The 18202-nt window shown below is 41.6% G+C and overlaps 1 pseudogene; it reads left to right on the top strand.

Annotated features, from left to right (window-relative positions):
- Nucleotides 1–1352: 1352 nt before the first annotated feature.
- On the top strand, nucleotides 1353–16338 carry LOC118026644 (annotated as a pseudogene).
- The last annotated feature ends 1864 nt before the right edge of the window (nucleotides 16339–18202 follow it).

The raw sequence follows: 18202 nt of genomic DNA, 5'->3' as shown, positions 1-18202 counted from the left end.
AAATATTTGAAAATGCTCAATAATAAATGATTTGGATAGAGGAAATCCCAAACCACTAAGAATTGACTAAGAAGGCAATAGCCAAGAAGTTAAAGTAAGAGTGAATACTTATGTTAAAAAAAAAAAAAAAAAAAAAAAAAACTCAGGAATCTATAATTATATACAAACTTGGCCCTGAGCTCCAGGCACACAGGTCATAAAAGAGGAGAAGAAACTTTGTCTCAATTTCCCACTCAGGTATGAGAGTGATTTCTTAAGTGTATTTCTACCACCCAGTCCTTATGAAACTATAGTATTAGAAAAAATACTACCAGTAAGCTTCATGAAATAGGTCTTTGGTTAGAAGGAAACTGCACATAGAAATAATCCCAAAGCTTGGATCATGGCCAAGCAGAGGGTGGTACCTAACCAACGTAAATCTGACTTCTTCATGTTTCAAGCTCTTAGGACATAAACCTAAAACGATTTCTGTTTCTCCTTGGGAAAATGCTGGAGGGAAATTATCTACATGTTTTACCCCCAAAATCTAATATACCCTAGCAAATATATGTTCCATGAAAGAGGGTCTACATTCCACACTATTGTTAGTCTCAGTGCAAGATTATCGGGATGCAAATTTATGAAACCGCAAGAATTTATTTTTTAAAAAGCCCTTGGAAATGAGGAGTGAAGAGAGGTCAGCATTCACTGTCACCAGCAGCTGAGGTTTTCACTTTAATGATCTAAATAGACACACTGAGTTCCTCACAACACTATGGTTCTTTGGAAAAATTTAAAATCAGAACCTCAGGAAATCCCTGAGAATTTCATGTCAACTCAACGCTTCTCTTGAATACATTACTTTATTGTGAAACAAGGGCCCTAAGTCAACAAAGGAAAAGGAGTTCATGGAATCTGTATTTTGGCCTCTTTTCGCACAAAATAGATGGAAATTTGTCTGTCCCAAGCGAATAGTCATCTACACTTTTCCCTTAAATATACACCATGGAGGCATCTCTCCAGATGCAAAAAAAGTGTGACAAGCCTGGGTACGTAACTCCTGTCTGCATAGCAAACTTGAATTCCTCACCACAATATGAAACAAATTGGAAAGAACATGAACTCAATTCTTGCGAACAAATAACTGGCTGTTATAAATGAACAGAGTGTCCTCTCGCTCATTACCATAAAGAGCGATGTTGTTCAAATGGGTCCTCATTCAAAGTCGTCATGTCATTCTGGAGAAGACTCAGCTCTTTGGGAGTTGAACAAAACACAGAGATTTTTTTTTTTTTTTTAAAGTAAATATATGTCTTGAATGGGGGCCCCGATGAGAGCTGGGACCGTTGAATTACAGAGGACTGCACAACATGATGACGGAAGACCTCTTGGGAGATCACATTCTCACCCTGAAGATCAGAAGGTCTTTATATCACTGTGACTCAGCCAACATGCTGGGAAGCAAGGCCTGCCCATCTGATCTGAATTTGTGTGTAGCCTTTTCTGAAAGTCACCTTGGGGGCGTCTTCCAGGAAGATGATTATATCCGTGTGACAGTAGGCACCAAATCACATTGCAGCAGGACTGGAAATTCCAGAGAACAAATACAGACTAGTGGAAAGCAGGGAGCAGGCTCAAACAAAGCCAAATCCTAAACACAGACTTGAAGGTCAAGCTTATTTATCCCATGACTCCCCATGGACTAAGCCACCTGATTCAGTCCAGCGACGCTGTTCTGCTCTCTGCCGCATCCAGTCCACAACAGCGTTTTGGGGCACTCACTATCTTTATGGAACAGGCGTCCCTTGGGAAAGGCATGTCATTTGTATGAGCACGGCATCGAAAGGATACTGTAGCAGATTTATGCAAGACACGCTGTTTTTGAAATTTTGTGATTCTACCCACCGATATTTATCAGTGTCATTCAAGATATTAGATAAACCAGTTAATATGCCTGGAGTGATCTCAATGCTACCACTAACCCAATCCACTTCAGTATTATGAACTGTAATGTGGAAACATTATTATCTCATAATTCAGTAACAAATTATCAATGATATGGCCTGATAACTATGAACGACAGCATAATTCCTAAGAATCAATTGTCAAATTGTTTTTTTTTATCTATTCAACAGTATCTTCGTAAAAACAGGCTATTTTAGTCTTCAGAAGGACTGGAATGAACTCACAATATTACACACCTAACTTATTATTGGTTACAAGTTATACATATGATATTTACTTTTTAAAGTATTTTTTTATTCATTTGAGAGAGAGAGAGAGAGAGCATGAGTGGGGGGAGGGTCAGAGGCAGAGGGAGAAGCAGACTCCCCCTAAAAAGGGTGCCTGACAGGGGGCTCGATCCCAGGACCCCAGGATCATGACCTGAGCCGAAAAAAGACGCTCAACTGACTGAGCCACCCAGGCACACCCAGATATGAAATATTTTCTAAAGATTTTATTTATTTATTTGACAGAGAGAGACACAGCAAGAGAGGGAACACAAGCAGGGGGAGTGGGAGAGGGAGAAGCAGGCTTCCCGCCGAGCAGGGAGCCCGATGCGGAGCTCGATCCCAGGACCCTGGGACCATGACCTGAGCCGAAGACAGATGCTTAAAGACTGAGCCACCCAGGCGCCCCCAAATACGGTATTTTTTTAAAAAAAGATTTTATCTATTTATTTGACAGAGAGAGACACAGGGAGAGAGCGAACACAAGCACGGGGAGTGGGAGAGGGAGAAGCAGGCTTCCCGCCGAGCAGGGAGCCCGATGTGGGGCTCGATCCCAGGGCCCTGGGATCATGACCTGAGCCGAATGCAGACGCCCAACGACTGAGCCACCCAAATATGATATTTTTAAGAAAAAAAAATGTCATATCTCCCTAGAGCAAATTTATTAAACATTTAATTCAACACTCATTCATGACACTGACCATCAGTAAAACAGGAAAAGAAGGAAACATCTTACCTAATAAACTACTACAAATGTATAGTTCATAGCAAGTGCAAGACAGAAATCATTTCTATTGTACTCTGCATGGAAGGCCACATACAATAGAATAAAGTAAATGCATGCATTAATTAAAAGGATAAGGATTACAAAGAAAAACAAATGCTTTGGCTTGTGGATGAAATGATTGCTTTGTGGAAAACCCAAAATAATCTACAGACCAATTACTGAACAGATGCGAGAATTCTCCAAGTTAGGCTACCACAAGATCAATATAAAAGTCATAGGACATTTAAAGATATTAGAACTGACTTGGAATAAATATTTTTTAAAATTACGGTTTATCATAAAATCTATAGTACCCAGTAAAGGTAAACACGCTAGTAGAAGTTTATAGAGAAACACCTTAAAGTAGCCTTAGGTACATTCAAGAGTCACTGATAATTGTTGGTTCAAAAATGGACAATTCATCACTGGAGGAGAAGGAATGAACTGATCCAGAAATATACCAATCCATGTATGGAAACCTGACATAATACAGAGGTAGCATTACAGATCCTCCGTGACAGAGGGGCTCATCAATGATCAATAGAAAAAAATAAAGCACATGGGCTTTTCCTCTCATATCTAAAATAAACTTCATTACTGATAGATGAAGAATATGAAAAGGAAATCTGTAAGCAACTTGATGAGGAAATATACTGTAATGTTTCTGTGGGAAGGGAAAATGTTTGGACCTAATCCATCAAGAAATCCCCCAGCATTCTAACCCACCTGGGGCATTTATTGGGTTACCTTCAGATTTAAAAACTCATGTGTGCATATGATTGAAACAATCTCATTCTTTACAGAAAAGCATGTTCCATTAAGAGCAAATGCTTGACTCATTCTTTCAAATTTTCCAAGTTTCCAATGGACAAGTTTATGACTTAGCGAAACGCTCCCTGGATGCTGCTTAACAATTTTGTAAATTGAGTTGGTGACCTTGACCCAGAGTTCCTCCGAAGAATTGGGTTTTGATGAATGAACAATCAGATTAAGGTATCTGCATCAATCCTCTGTTCATCTACAATTATTAAAACTTAAAATTACATAAGGCCCTTATGACCCGCCCCCTCTAAATGGGATGTAATCAAAATAGAATACTTCCCCAGCATGGATCTGGGAAAATAAAGGCTTGTGTTTGTTTCTATGATGTGGAGGATGGCATAGACTCCCTTAGCAATTCAACCATTAGGGGAATAAAAAAAACAGCTCTGGAAATCATTGTATGTTTAAGCTAAATGCTTGCAGGAGTCTTTCAAGAGATTATTTTAGTATACAAGCCATGCATTTTTAAAACACACCCTAGTAAAGAAATCTGGGTGCGAGGACCACTGATATGCACAGGTAAATTACTGTGTTTCCAAAGTTCTGTAATTGTGATGTTGTAAACTAGCCAGATCTCTCCTAAGACCAATAGGAGCAAGACGTTTCATTTTGGTAAACGCTCCAGGAAAAATATGTTTTTAATAATACAACCTTAAGTGTTCACTCTGATCGTCGGCACTGCAGTGCGTCTGTCATAAAGGCTGCCTGGGAGCTGTGGTGCCCGGAGCCAGCTGAAAGAACAGAGGTGTACGAGGTAAACTTAGCCAAGGCAGCCCTCACAACTCACTCCACGGCCTACAGAGTTATTCCTGTACGCGTCTTAAGGGTTGCCCTTCTTCTGCCCCTAGAAACACAGTAGATGATTAAACTCTGAATTCTCTTCAATCTCTCCATGAAAACAACCTAAATGCCAACGTTACGTTGTGGGCTTTATTGAAAAAGCAATTTGTTGATCTATAGTTTATACAGTTGCATAATATCAGAGAATGAGATTAGAAACCTACATCCTACTCTCTACTCCACAGGAAAATGTTCTCATTCTACACTCAGACGTGCAAAGAAATTGTATGACTTCTCGATTGGTCAAAAAGTTGATCTAATCTTTCCCACCTCGTTAAGAGAGGGAGATGATCACACACTTTTCAACCCATCAAACCAGAGCATGACAGATTCTTCCACTCCGTCTCTTGTATGGCTTGGGCTTTTGGGTAAAGGCTCAGTCTTTATATCCTCACTGCCCCATGCTTTGCTCCTCGCCAGCATGACATCCACATCTATAGGCAAACTACCATGACCTCATAGTGCTCGGGAGAAGGAAGACTTAGATCCACGTGGGTTCCCTGAATCCTCACTCTTCTCTGCAGCAGAAGAAAGCTGTGTGGTCTGGCTCCTGGACTCGGTTATATATCAGGGGAATCTTTTTTTTTATTATTATTTTTTTATTTTTTAAAAGATTTTATTTATTTATTTGAGAGAGAGAATGAGAGAGAGAGAGCATGAGAAGGGGGAGGGTCACAGGGAGAAGCAGACTCCCCGCCGAGCAGGGAGCCCGATGCGGGACTCGATCCCGGGACTCCAGGATCATGACATGAGCCGAAGGCAGTGGCTTAACCAACTGAGCCACCCAGGCGCCCTATATCAGGGGAATCTATCCTGCTGGGAGGGTGTGCCATATGTCTCTGGTTTCCAAGCTGTACATGAAAGACTAATCTCCCTCTCCCCAGCCTCTGTTGACCCTCTAACCTTCTCAGCACCTCAATATCTCTTCATTACACTTGCATAAAATTCTCCATTCCCTACACGTCCCACAAAGGCTCACAGGAGCCAAAGGCCACACCCCCAACCTACGAAGACAGGTCCTTCAGACAATGTCTCTGTAACCAAGTAAGACTACGAACCATTGTGAGAATCAGCTTTCTCTGAGAGCCTGTCATGCCGCCAGTAGACCCCACGGAGACAGGATCCAGCACTCCAGGGCACTGTCATACTATCTCAATGTTTCTATAGCTCCATCCTAAAACAGTTGAGGGAAATGAGGGTCCTGGTTTCTAATCACTACACACTCCTGCTTACAGTCTACCAGGAAAAAGGGGTAGGCTTCCCAGTTCATTTCCCATGTCTGTGTCATATCCTCAGTTAGGATGGTGCCAAGAGGCCAGCTCAGCCTTAAGAACTGTTACAGGCTGAAAATTAGTGACCCTCCAAACCCTTTCCCCAATGGGATGGTATTTGGAGGTGGGGCATTGGCAGGTGATTAGGTCATGAAGAGAGAACCCTCAGAATGGGTTTAGTGCCATTATTAAATAGACCGCAGAGAGCTCCCTCACCCCTTCTGCAATGTGAGGAAATAGCAAGAAGACAGCCATCTACGAAGCAGGAAACATGCTCTCACAAGACACTGAATCTTCCAATGCCTTGATCTTGGATTTCCAGGCTCCAGAACTATGAGAAATGAATTTCTGTTGGGTATAAGCCACCAAGTCTGTGGTATCTTTTACAGCAGCCCAAAAGGACTCAGACACGGGCAGGAATTCTCACGACACCACTGAAGAAGCCTGATTTGGCCAGACATTGTGATTGAAATGTATTATTCAAGGGATCTGAGAACCAGATTAATAAAAACAAAAATATTGTCCCAGTCAGTCACATCTCACTTAGCAAGAGTGCAAAGAATGTCACCCAGTGGAAGAACACTCCCTGAGTTTTGAGCCAATTTCATCTCATGCCTCCTCCACTCTTTTATTTACTGTTTAACAACTCTTTCACAACGCCACACCATAGCAATAGATACCAACTGGGGCCGTAACATGATACTCCACGCCGTTCCTCATGCCTGCGCATGAACCCTTTCCAATGACGACACTCAAAGAGGCTTGCAGTATAGCTTAGTAGAGGTCAAAGTAGTTCATGCAGGACCAAGCTTGGGAACAGATTATTTATCCATTTTCAGGCCCCTGGGAGTCTCATCTTTGAACCCACTGAAATATCTCAATTCAGGGGCCACTGAGCAAGGATGTTTTGTCTAGATGCACATAAGGGTCACTAACAGAATTACAGACCACTTTCCAAGTAAGCCCAATATTGCGATGTGATAAAAATAAAAATGAAAGAGAAAGTTGCCCGATAGGAAGTAAGGGATCCTCGGTGAGACGGTGACGCAGAGGGCGGCACAGGGAGGTCTGTGGCTCGGGCCAGATGAACTGTTCAGGGAATAGCATCTGATCAGTTGAAAGGCTGCAACCTGCCACAGGGACCGTATCTTCCTAATTATTGATCTCTCCTCTGAGCAGGACCATGTTGCCAGACATAAAAGAGGATGCTGAGCCCAGCCATCTCGCTCTGATCTTAACTGAGGCTCTGGATCCCCCATTCTCATTGGGTGAATGCAGGGCCCAGAAATAAAGGCAATCTTGCAAATCTGTTAGGGCAACTAACGGGAATGGGAATGGGTCGCTGCCCACAGAGAAACACAGGTCTGAATCCGTGTGCAGAGCTGGCGACGGGGAATGGAGATGGGGAAGAAACGATGGCTGGGGCAGGGCCGACGGGTGATGGGGATGGGTGTGTTCTCTACATGAAAGGGTGTGTAGGTGTCATGAAATGCAAACCACAGGGCAAGGAAGAGGGCAGCCCACAGAACCTCTAGAGAGCCTCGAGGGGCTCTGCCACCTGCTAGCTGTTTGACCAGGGGACAGCTTCCCATCTCGCGGGCCGTTTCCTCACGGACAAACTGAGAATAGTCACACCTAACTCTCAGCGCTGTCTGTAGGGTTAGAGACAAGTCCTCATCACAAATCCAGTCCTGGACAAGAGGCAACTCCTCTTTAAGGACAGTACTGCCCGTTTGGTTTAAGCACGGGAAATGGTTACTTTCTTTTTATACTATAGGCCCATTTTGTATACGATTTCATAGTATATACTATCTGTGGTGTAGGAACCCACTGGTCAAATCAAGCAGTGGAAGTACATTGGTAAATTCACTTAATACATTTTATTATTATTATTTGTTTGATAGGGAGAGTGTGCACACAAGCAGAGGAAGTGCCAGGCAGAGGGAGAGGGAGAAGCAGACTCCCTGCTCAGCAGGGAGCCCGATAGGGGGCTCGATCCCAGGACCCTGGGATCATGACCTGAGCCAAAGGCAGATGCTTCACCAACTGAGCCACCAAAGCACCCCCATATAATACATTAAAAATATATATATAGTCGATTAATTTCCAGCTCTGTCCCTTACTAGCTGGTTGACACGTTATAATTTATTTAAGCTCTCAGAGTCTCCACTCCCTTGGCTCCATAAAGGAAGTGTTTCATGAGGTTTTGTGAAAATTCAAAAATTACATGTGTAAAGAAAAAAATGTATGTGCATTTCTATATATGCATACAAAGATGTGTGCATATATGATTATAAATATATCTACACATGGTACAGATGTACTTGCAAACATACATACATGTATGCTCATATATGTATGTGTCCAAACATATAAATATTATTTCATTTCCATTTCTTTTGTCAAAATCTCAGCAAGTAAGACTCTCTCGTGCTCTATTCGTCACAGAAAGTAGCCTTCTATCACTTATTATTATAGTGAAGGTCACTTGTGAGTTTGTGCTTAGAAAACGTTTTCTGGAGCCACCTGGCAGGCTCAGTCGAAAGAGAATGTAACTTTTCATCCCTGGGTTGTGAGTTCAAGTCCATGTTGGGTGTAGAGAGGAAAAAAAAAAAAGAAAAGAAGAGAGGAAAGGAGAGGAGAGGAGAGGAGAAGGGGGAGGGGAGGGGAGGCGAGGGGAGGGGAAGAGAAGAGACAAGAAGAGAAAAGAAAAGACGAAGGAAAAGAAAAGATTTTCCGTATGAACTCACTGCACACTGACCATTGGCATAAGCTGCTATCACACCAAGCTACACAGTTGTCCAATTATTTCGATCGTAAAGGGTTATATTGCACTTCCTAGGTCAAGTTCGCAACTTTCTATAAATTTTAGGACTTCTGAATATACAGTCTGATACCAACATTTTATAGCATGTCTATCCATCTTTGAACAACACATTCTGTGTCACTGCTATAATGCAAGCTTGAGTAACATCCCATCAATGAAAACACAGGTATGCATGTCTCTGAGTTAATACACTTTTATTATTATTATTTAATAATAAATTTATTATTCATGCCCTGTGTTTTGGCCATACCCATACCTGAAGGTATACTTGTGGATTCATCTGTTTCCTCTGTGTGTGTGTGTGTGTGTGTGTGTGTGTGAATAAGATTTCAGCTACACCATATTGTCATTTGTGTTTTACACTGCCTTTGGAACTTGACTCACTCTTTAGGGAAAAAATGAACAGAGTAAGAATTTCTAGACCTCATACTGTTCCTATGTTTCAGTTATTCTGCTTTTAAAACTACATTAAGACCACCTGTAATGGCCCACATGGTAAGAGTGTCATGGTACAATTCACTTCAATGTTTGTCTCTCCAGGGCGGTGTACTGAAGAAATATGAGGGAAGTGACAACACGGTCTTAATGAGGATCATACCACACAAAGAGACCATTTCCCAGACTAATGGCCCCTTTCAGCTGCATAAATGCCAAGGCAAGGCAGGGGGCCTTCAGCTGGTTACAACTTTCTAATTCTGTAAGCTTCCTTCTGTAGCAGACACTGATTCACGTAGCAAAACTCAGTGCATTGGATAGAGAGCGATGGTTTGCTCACTTCCTAGTAGAGCTATTTTTCTCTTTGTCTTAGACCCTGGTTTTCATTCATTGCTCTTCTCAAAAAAGGTCTTTAAGAGCATGTTCTACATCTCTATAGCTGAAATATTTGATCATTGAGTTAAGTTTTGCTTTATACTGTTTTGCTTTCACGGTATTTGACAGGAATTATCATGATGATGTTGCTTCTCAAAGTTTCAGCTTGGGGAGGGAGCAATGACTTCAACTGTGGGCCTGATATTAATACAGAGTACGGGCTCCCACTCCGACTGACCAAATGACATTCTGAAACCTAACAAGATTGCGAGGTGATCTGTGTGTGTCTTAAAGTTCGGGAAGCAAAAAAGTGAGGCATGGCAAGGCATCTCATTTTGTAAATTCAGCCCAACGCTTTTCAAATTTGGACACACGTTAAAAATCACATAAGAAGATTTTTTTTTTTTTAAAGCGAGGCACAGGGAACCCCGAGCGAACAGCCCGAGGTGCCGAGGTTTATTTTCCATAATCTAATATACCTTCTACAATGATATAGGTCTATAATGATTTACAGCAGGGGCTTAGTAAGGCACATTCTTCCACGTACACAGGGTTAGTTAAGCGAAGCAGTGGGAGTGGAGAAGGAATAAAGAAATCTGTAACTGGCTGTGATCAATTAATTGTAAACACTATTGTACTCTAACCCACATAAGAAGATTTAACAAGAGATTTTGTTACAGTTGTTCCATGGAAGCACTGGCACTTTTTAAATGTACCCCTCCTTTGGGCTAAGGTGCAACTGCCAAGATTAAGAACTGTTTTAATTAGTATTGAGAAGAAAATTTTAAAAAATCCCTAGGCTTTGCAAAACACAAAATATGAAAATTGATCTGTATGTATATACATACCCACACACAAACACAGGCAAATTTTTTTACTGAAGCAAACAGCTGATCATGGATGATTAGAATTTAAAAAAAGGGAGTAGTGGCTGGCTCAGTGAGTAGAGCATGACTCTTGATCTCTCGGGGTTGTGAGTTTGAGCCCCACACTGGCTGCAGAGATTACTTAAAAAAAAAAATCTTTTAAAAAATCCTTTAAAAATGCAAGTAGTATAAAACAACATGAATTGAGTGGATTTGAAAGTATTCACAAAGAGAACCCAGACATGATTGGGACCAAGTGGAGCTTTTGACTATTGAGAATGTTTACTCCTAAGTGCCATACAAGCATCTAGTTCTGAGTATTTAAAAATGCTGACACATGCACACATCAAGACCTGAAGGATCTGAGATCATTCCCTACCTGCAAGTCAACAGGCTACCTGCCACAGCTTCGTGATTGTTGGCAGAAGACAAGAGATCCCGGGTCAGAGAAGAAGGAAAGATTACTATTCACAACACAGCAAGAGGAGGAATACTACCATATTTTCATCAGTTCTGCCTGCCCCGATGTCCTTCAGGGTGAAGCAGAGGTGCTGGGATGGAAGCCTACAGGTGCTGTGGGTTACATGACAGGAGAGGAATCCTGAGCTTGAGGAACCTGAGTGCTTTCTAACGGGAAGTAGGCACTGAACACCAGTGTGGTGCTGCCATCTTCCCAGGAACACATTTCGAAGGGAACAAAAAATACCCTATCAAAGCTGTGAAGGATTTAGTTTGCTAGAGTTTTAACGAATTCCAATAGGTTAGGTCATCTAAATGTAATAACAGTAAAAAAAAAAATAACAGAGAAAAGAATTTGTAGTCTAAATTCGTGCAAACTGGGTTAGGCAGATGTACTTTTCGAGTAGGACTTCTTAACAAATGGTTTTGTCTTTGTGTGTGTCCAATCAAGCCAAAATTTTAAACAGTAATTCAAGTATCTGTGGGTATTCTTCTATCACTTTCATTAAATCATCTTTATAAATTAGAAGTTTATTAAGTAGGGCGCCTGGGTGGCTCAGTTGGTTAGGCGACTGCCTTCGGCTCAGGTCATGATCCTGGAGTCCCTGGATCGAGTCCCGCATCGGGCTCCCTGCTCGGCAGGGAGCCTGCTTCTCCCTCTGACCCTCCCCCCTCTCATGTGCTTGCTCTCTCTCATTCTCTCTTAAATAAATAAATAAAAATCTTTAAAAAAAAAAAAAAAGAAGTTTATTAAGTATGCCTTGACACTTAACATATTAATAAATGTAAGTCAAATATTAATGCTTATGTACCATAATAAAACACTGAAACTGAAAACCTGTAAAAAGGAGACATTAACCATATAATTATCTTCTCACATGGGAATTTGCTGGTGACATAAAATGGAAGCAACAGGAATGACAACTGGTATGCATTAAGTGATAATAATTTGCCAGGCACTCCAGTAAGCTTTGTGTGTAAGTGTCCCCTGTAATGTTAACAAAACCTTGGCACCCATTGTGTTACAGGCGTACCTATTTGATGCATGAAGATGTAGAGGTTTACAGGGCCTGCCTAGTCTAAAAAATCATATTAACTCCACAAAGCTCTGAAGGCCGACATGACCAAGTTATTCACACCCGCATTTCTGCTAACGAAAACACAAATAAACAGCGTCTTAACCAGGGACCCTAAACGCATCTGATTCTATAGACAAAGCAATCGTTTCGTATTTTGAATCGTTTCATGTTTTCAATAGTTATGAAAACTATTTAAAAGAAGAAAACACCTAAATTAGTGCCACCTAAGCCTTATATAAAATTACACTGTATTTATGGTCTCCTGGATGCTAGAAACACAGGCACATTTCATCCATTGTCTCACTTTATGAAAACAAAAATCTAAAAATGTGCACAATCTCATTTTTTAAACAATAAAGCTTATTCTTTGTATTTCATTCACATTTCCTCCTTATGCAGGCACACATTTTACAGCTGCAATCTTGCCATGAATAAAATTTGGGTTTTATCTTTGTCATTTAATGGACACAAATATTTTGTTCTTATATAAACACAGGGATTATCATTTTAATGGCTGTGCATTAGTTCTGTTTAAAAAAACATTTCTCACTCATTTATCCACTAACATGGGGTTGTTTTTAATTGCCTTTTTCATTCTTTTGGGTTATTCCAAATTACATATATATAAAAGCAATATTAGACAGTAAAGTAGGTATTCATTTCTAAGCCACTTTAAAGGTCTTTATCAAACGGCCATTCAGAAACTGAACCAACGATCTGTGATTACAGGACTTTCATTATAAACTTAGTGGCATAGTGTATTACCATTATTTTATATCCCTACACTCCAAATTTATTAGAGTAAAACCAAGTGTCATTTTCTTGTCTGTGGGTGTAACTGGTTGCGAGGAGCACAGCCCTCTCAAGCTAACTCAAAATCTCCTGATATACTGTTCAACCACAGCTGGCGGCAATGAAAATCCATAAAGCAGAGCTAGGAAGCAAAGAAAGGAAGAAAGAGGAGGGGGATCTGCAGGTCGAGAGCAGAAGGGGCTCCCCCATTATCTCTCTGCTTTGTCCAGCTCCTCTCCTTACTCCTTATCCAAGAAGAACCAACACAATCTCTTGAGTCTTTCACAGTAACAAACTCTTTAGAGAAAATTTGATTTACTCTCCATCTTGCGATGGCTTCTGCCCCAACTTCCAAAACTCCAGCCACACATCTCCCCGTCTCCGCCGCAAACTGCTGACCCAAACAGGACTTGAGAGTTATGGAAAATTCTCAGAGAAGAGAGATAATTTCCTTGAAGGACAGGCAGGTAAAATGCAAATTCCGATTCTGTATGTCTGAGAATCTGCATTCCTAACAAGCTCGCAGGTTATGCTCCTGATCTGGGGACCAGACCTTGAGCCACAGACAAAAGGGCCACTGGTTCTCGAATCTGGCTGTGCAGGAAAATCACCGAGAGTTGTTTAACATTACTATGGCTAAAAATCCTAAAATTGAGAACTACATTGCTTCTCAACAAGGGCAATTCTCTTCCCCGGTGGATCATTGGCAATATCTGGAGACATTTTTGGTTATCACAACGTAGACAAGGGACGGTAGGTTACATTCATGGAAAAGTTCGAGGTTGGAGATGCTGCTCAATACCTTACAGAGCACAGCACAGCCCCGGAGAAAGCATTATTCAGCCCCAATGTCAAAGCTTGCAACGTTGAGAAACACTTGGGGAGCTCTCACTCCAAATCATGCCTAATACATCTGCTGTTTACTGGTACAAAATTAACATCAAAATACTTCACTGATGGATGATTGGCTAATATACGTTGAAACATGTTAACAGAGCAATTGGTGTTAATAATTGGTTTTTTATAATGTGATATAGAATAGTAAAAGCCAGTGCTGTATTTAGTTCTCTTATCAAATACAATAGGACAGGAGAGCAGAAGTCTGCCTATTTTGGCTAATTTTGGAGCGCTCGCCCTTGTAATTGTTCTTTCATTTAAACCACGAATCCTGCAAGGCAGATTTTTGAGAATGATTCGTTGTGCTGTGATGCTTTTCCATCTCAAATTCTGTAGGAAAGGCTTCTGTGTGTTTTAACATGTTGTTCTTTGCATTGTGCAGTGTAGCTAAGTGCTTTATAAACAGGGTGTTTTATGACCTAAGTGAAAAGTAAACTACCCTACATCTGCAGGATGAAAGTGGAGGCTGGCTTGGACCACTGAATCAAAGAGATAAAGTTAGCACTCTGCAGAAAGTTGCAGGGGATGCTTCTTGGAGAACCACTCAGGAAGGGCTTTTTATGAATTTTATTTCATGCAGTAGCTTATCTTGTATTTTCTGTATTTCCTTTGGAACTCTGCAAAAATTCTTCACAGAAGGGAAAAAAAAAAAACCCTCAGTTGGCATTTTTACTGAAGCACAGAAACCAGATATATGAATCAAACAAATGAAAAGAAAGCATATTTGTCACCCAGAACTCCAGAAGCAGAAAATCAAAAGACTGGAAAAGAGTAATTATCAGGAAGTTTTATAAAATTCAAAAAAATGACATTAATGAAAGAGCCTTCAGTGCTGATTCCAAATGTTCACTCATAGCTCTACATAAGTAAAAACATATGAATAAACCAATGACCATCAACTTCTTTTTTTGACCATCAACTTTTGATAAGTGTGTGTATATATGTGTGTATGTGCAGCATCGATGGACTTATGAATGCCGAGGTTCAGGGGACACATTTTAAGCTTAGGTTGAGGTTATTCTAACACATGAAAATGCATCTATTTTATTTTGCCACCTTATTATAAGATACAAAGACAAAAAAAGGGAAAAAAAAAGAGTAGTTCGAGAATAGAGGGTATCTTGAACAGAACGACTATCATTCCCAATCGTTGAATGGACCAACCAATAATCACCACTGATTGCTAAATATTCAATAGTGTTAGGTCATTACAGAGACTCAAACTCCAAAGGAGCTTATTTAAATACTTCTAAAGTAGTCTACGTATGAAACAGATTCAGACCGTAACGTCCTCATCTTTTTTTTCGGCTTATGAAATAAATTATAGTCTAGTCCCAGCACATTTAAAAATCTTCCCAGGACATCACAATGGGCCCTCCGATTTTCTACAAGACCTCTGTGCTGTTTCTCCAAGCAAGAGGTGCTCCAGCTGCCGAGACCAAATCAAAGAGAACCTTAGCCAGATCCAATCTAAGGAGTATTGTGGTGGTGGATGGTGAGCATATTCCACTTTTGCAGTCAGGCACTTCACAGAAAGACCACGCATGGTTTGGCCAGCGCAGCACTTTCAGGTTTGCGACATAGAACCAATGTCCCAAAGGAAGCTGTCCATTGCATCTATCATCTTTGGCCCAGTTATGCAGGAAGTGAAACTAGCGATGTGGCTAGAGAACCTCCCTTCGCAGCTGGCTTCCCTGATGAGACTCCTGCTCACACTGTCACCATGGATTGCATCTCTGCCCACCAAGCCCAAGACTACAGGTGTTGACTTGATAGTTTTGGGGCAAGGTAGTGTGGTCATGACAGTGAATGTCTGATGACTTTACTCAAGGAAAAGGAGGAATATGATGCTTGATCTTCATGAAGCCAAGACTGTGGGTCAGCGAGCGTCTTTAATCTCTAAATTCAGATTGAATTTCCCATCGTCAGAGCTCCCCAGAGTGGCCAAGTCCTCCACCAATGAGAAAATGGGCCACTCTGCAGATGGACTGGCCACTGCTTTTGCTGTTTCCCAAATGGAACAGGATGAGTACACCCTGTGCTTATGCAGCTTGGCCAAGAAAGCACAGGACTCCTGTCTGATGTTCTACCCTTCAAAGTACCAGGAAAAGATACAGTTCACAAACATGATGGCATTTCTCCTTCCTCTCCTGAGCAGATGGGCACACTCAAAGCTGCATTCATCAAGCCCTATGGCACACGGACAACTGCAAATTCTTCTTTCCTGACTGATGGTGGATCTGCAATACTGATTACAGCAAAAGAAAAAGCTCTGGCCAAGCATGATCATCCGAAGGCTTAAGGGAGAGAGTTTTGTGTATGTTTCTCAGGATCCAAAAGATCAACCTTAACTTGGACCCACATATCCAAAAGTCCTAGAAAGGGTAGTATTAACAAATGAATGATATTGATGCTTCGGAGTCTCATGAACTCTTCTCAAGTCAGATGGTGGCTAATTTTAAAGCCGTGGATTCTGACTGGGTTGCACAAAACTCCCCGGAAAGAAAAACCAAGGTTAGGTCACATCCTTTGGAGAAGTTTAACAACTGGGGTGGATGGCTGTCCCTGGGACACCAATTTGGAGCTAATGGCTGCCAGTTGGTCAAGGTGGCTGCCAAGAGATCATACAAGGCTTAGTGGCTACCTGTTCAGACAGAGGGCAGGGCGATGCTATATCAGTGCAAGCTTATCCAAAATAAGAGAAAAAAAGGTGACATGGGGGCTGCCTGGGTGGCTCAGATGGTTGGGCATCTGCCTTCGGCTCGGGTCATGATCCCAGGGTCCTGGGATGGAGCCCCACATTGGGCTCCTGGCTCAGCGGGGAGTCTGCTTCTCCCCCACCCTCTGCCTCTCCCCCTGCTCATGCTCTCTCCCTCTCTCTCTCTCTCTCTGTATCTCTGTGTCTCAAATGAATAAATAAAATCTTTTAAAAAAAAAGTGACATGGAACACTCACATTAGGCAGTGCTAAATGAAATCTGGATCTCCCAGCTCCTCTTAGGAAAACACAATTTGTGGCCTTCTGTGAAATACTTTGGAATTAAGCCTTGCTAGTGTTCTGAGCTTTCCAGTAATCACAGCTTACCATTACTGCTCTTGGAGGAATTTCTTAGTGAACAGAATTTCACACACTGATACGTTTAAGCAACTGTTTTTGGTCTCTATTTTCATTAAAGACTGAGTGGTTGCACTTTGGGAAAGAGGTTAGCTGAGATTTGGAATCGTCTTTGTAACATTTCCAAATTTTACCCCTTCCTATTTGTGACCTAAAGGTAAGTGTTTTCTATAACATACAAACCAATGTGCCTAAAGAAGCTTAGTAGTGAAATGATAATTCAGTTTAAATGTCACCGAAAACTTATAGCAAATGTTTAGATACATTTAACCTTAATGAGGTGAAAAATTATTAAAGAAAAAACAGAAATAAATTTTATAGTATATTTCATTTTTTTTCTTATTAAAAAGAGAGTTGGGGGGGCGCCTGGGTGGCTCAGTCGGTTAAGCGTCTGCCTTCGGCTCAGGTCATGATCCCAGGGTCCTGGGATCGAGCCCCGCGTCAGGCTCCCTGCTCAATGGAGAGTCTGCTTCTCCCTCTCTCTCTGCCTGCCTCTCTGCCTACTTGTGCTCTCTATCTCTGTCAAATAAATAAATAAAAATCTTTAAAAAAAAAAAAAAGAGAGAGTTGGGGGGTCTCAGCTAACTTCCCCAAGTCTGTGATGGGGATTTGTGAGTAACTAATATTTATTGAGTAGGTGCTGTGATTTTTTTTTTTTTTTACATTTCTTGCATATTTCATCTTCACAGAAACACACTTAAGTAACATGGAATTTGTAGAGAAAAAAAGTGAGATGTGAATTATCTTTGCAGGAGGACACATAGCCAATATTGGAATTGGTGTCTGAACCCAAAGCCGAGGGTCTTGGACCATATCCTACTTTCTCATGTCACTGGGGATCTTCCTCCATATTTTCCAGGAGGTGGCTGCCCAGACTCCTTTGAATGTATATTTTGACTGGAAACCGGGACTGGTCTCCTAAGCCTTTCCACCAACCTACTGCTCATGCAGATTGATTAGATAAGAGGTAACAGCCAATATGGATGGAGGAGGTCACTGAGACAACTGGATGAGTTAAACCACAGCCAGCTCCCAAATAGGACACTGGACCTTGTCTCTACATTTGGATTTGTGATTCTCCTCAGCGATCTGACTGCCTTCTCTCTGGGGTAGAGCTTTGTAGTGGGGATTTTCAAACAATCCAGAGCTAACTGGGATGTCCTGCCAGATTTGGGGATGACCCGCTGCGTTAACATCATTTTACTAGTGTGTCCCTGTTCAGGTAATCCACCAGCACTGAACAGTCATGTAAAAACGTGTGGAGACCTTGAGTGAGTCACACACAGTGCAAGAACCAGAATCATAACCTCGTGAGGTTCAGAAAAGCGGAGAGATTTTTGGAGGAAACAAAGGAGCCCCAGACATGGACTGGCTCCTGGGCTTTGGCCAAACCCCCCGATAATGGCAGGTAGTGATCCTGCCTGCCCCCCACCCCCTGCCATGTTCTCC

This window comes from Mirounga leonina, unplaced genomic scaffold (assembly GCF_011800145.1).
Source record: "Mirounga leonina isolate KUSES-001 unplaced genomic scaffold, KU_Mleo_1.0 Mir_268, whole genome shotgun sequence".
Lineage (NCBI taxonomy): Eukaryota > Metazoa > Chordata > Mammalia > Carnivora > Phocidae > Mirounga > Mirounga leonina.
Note: the sequence above shows the minus strand (reverse complement) of the source record. Positions and strands in the feature narration are given on the sequence as shown.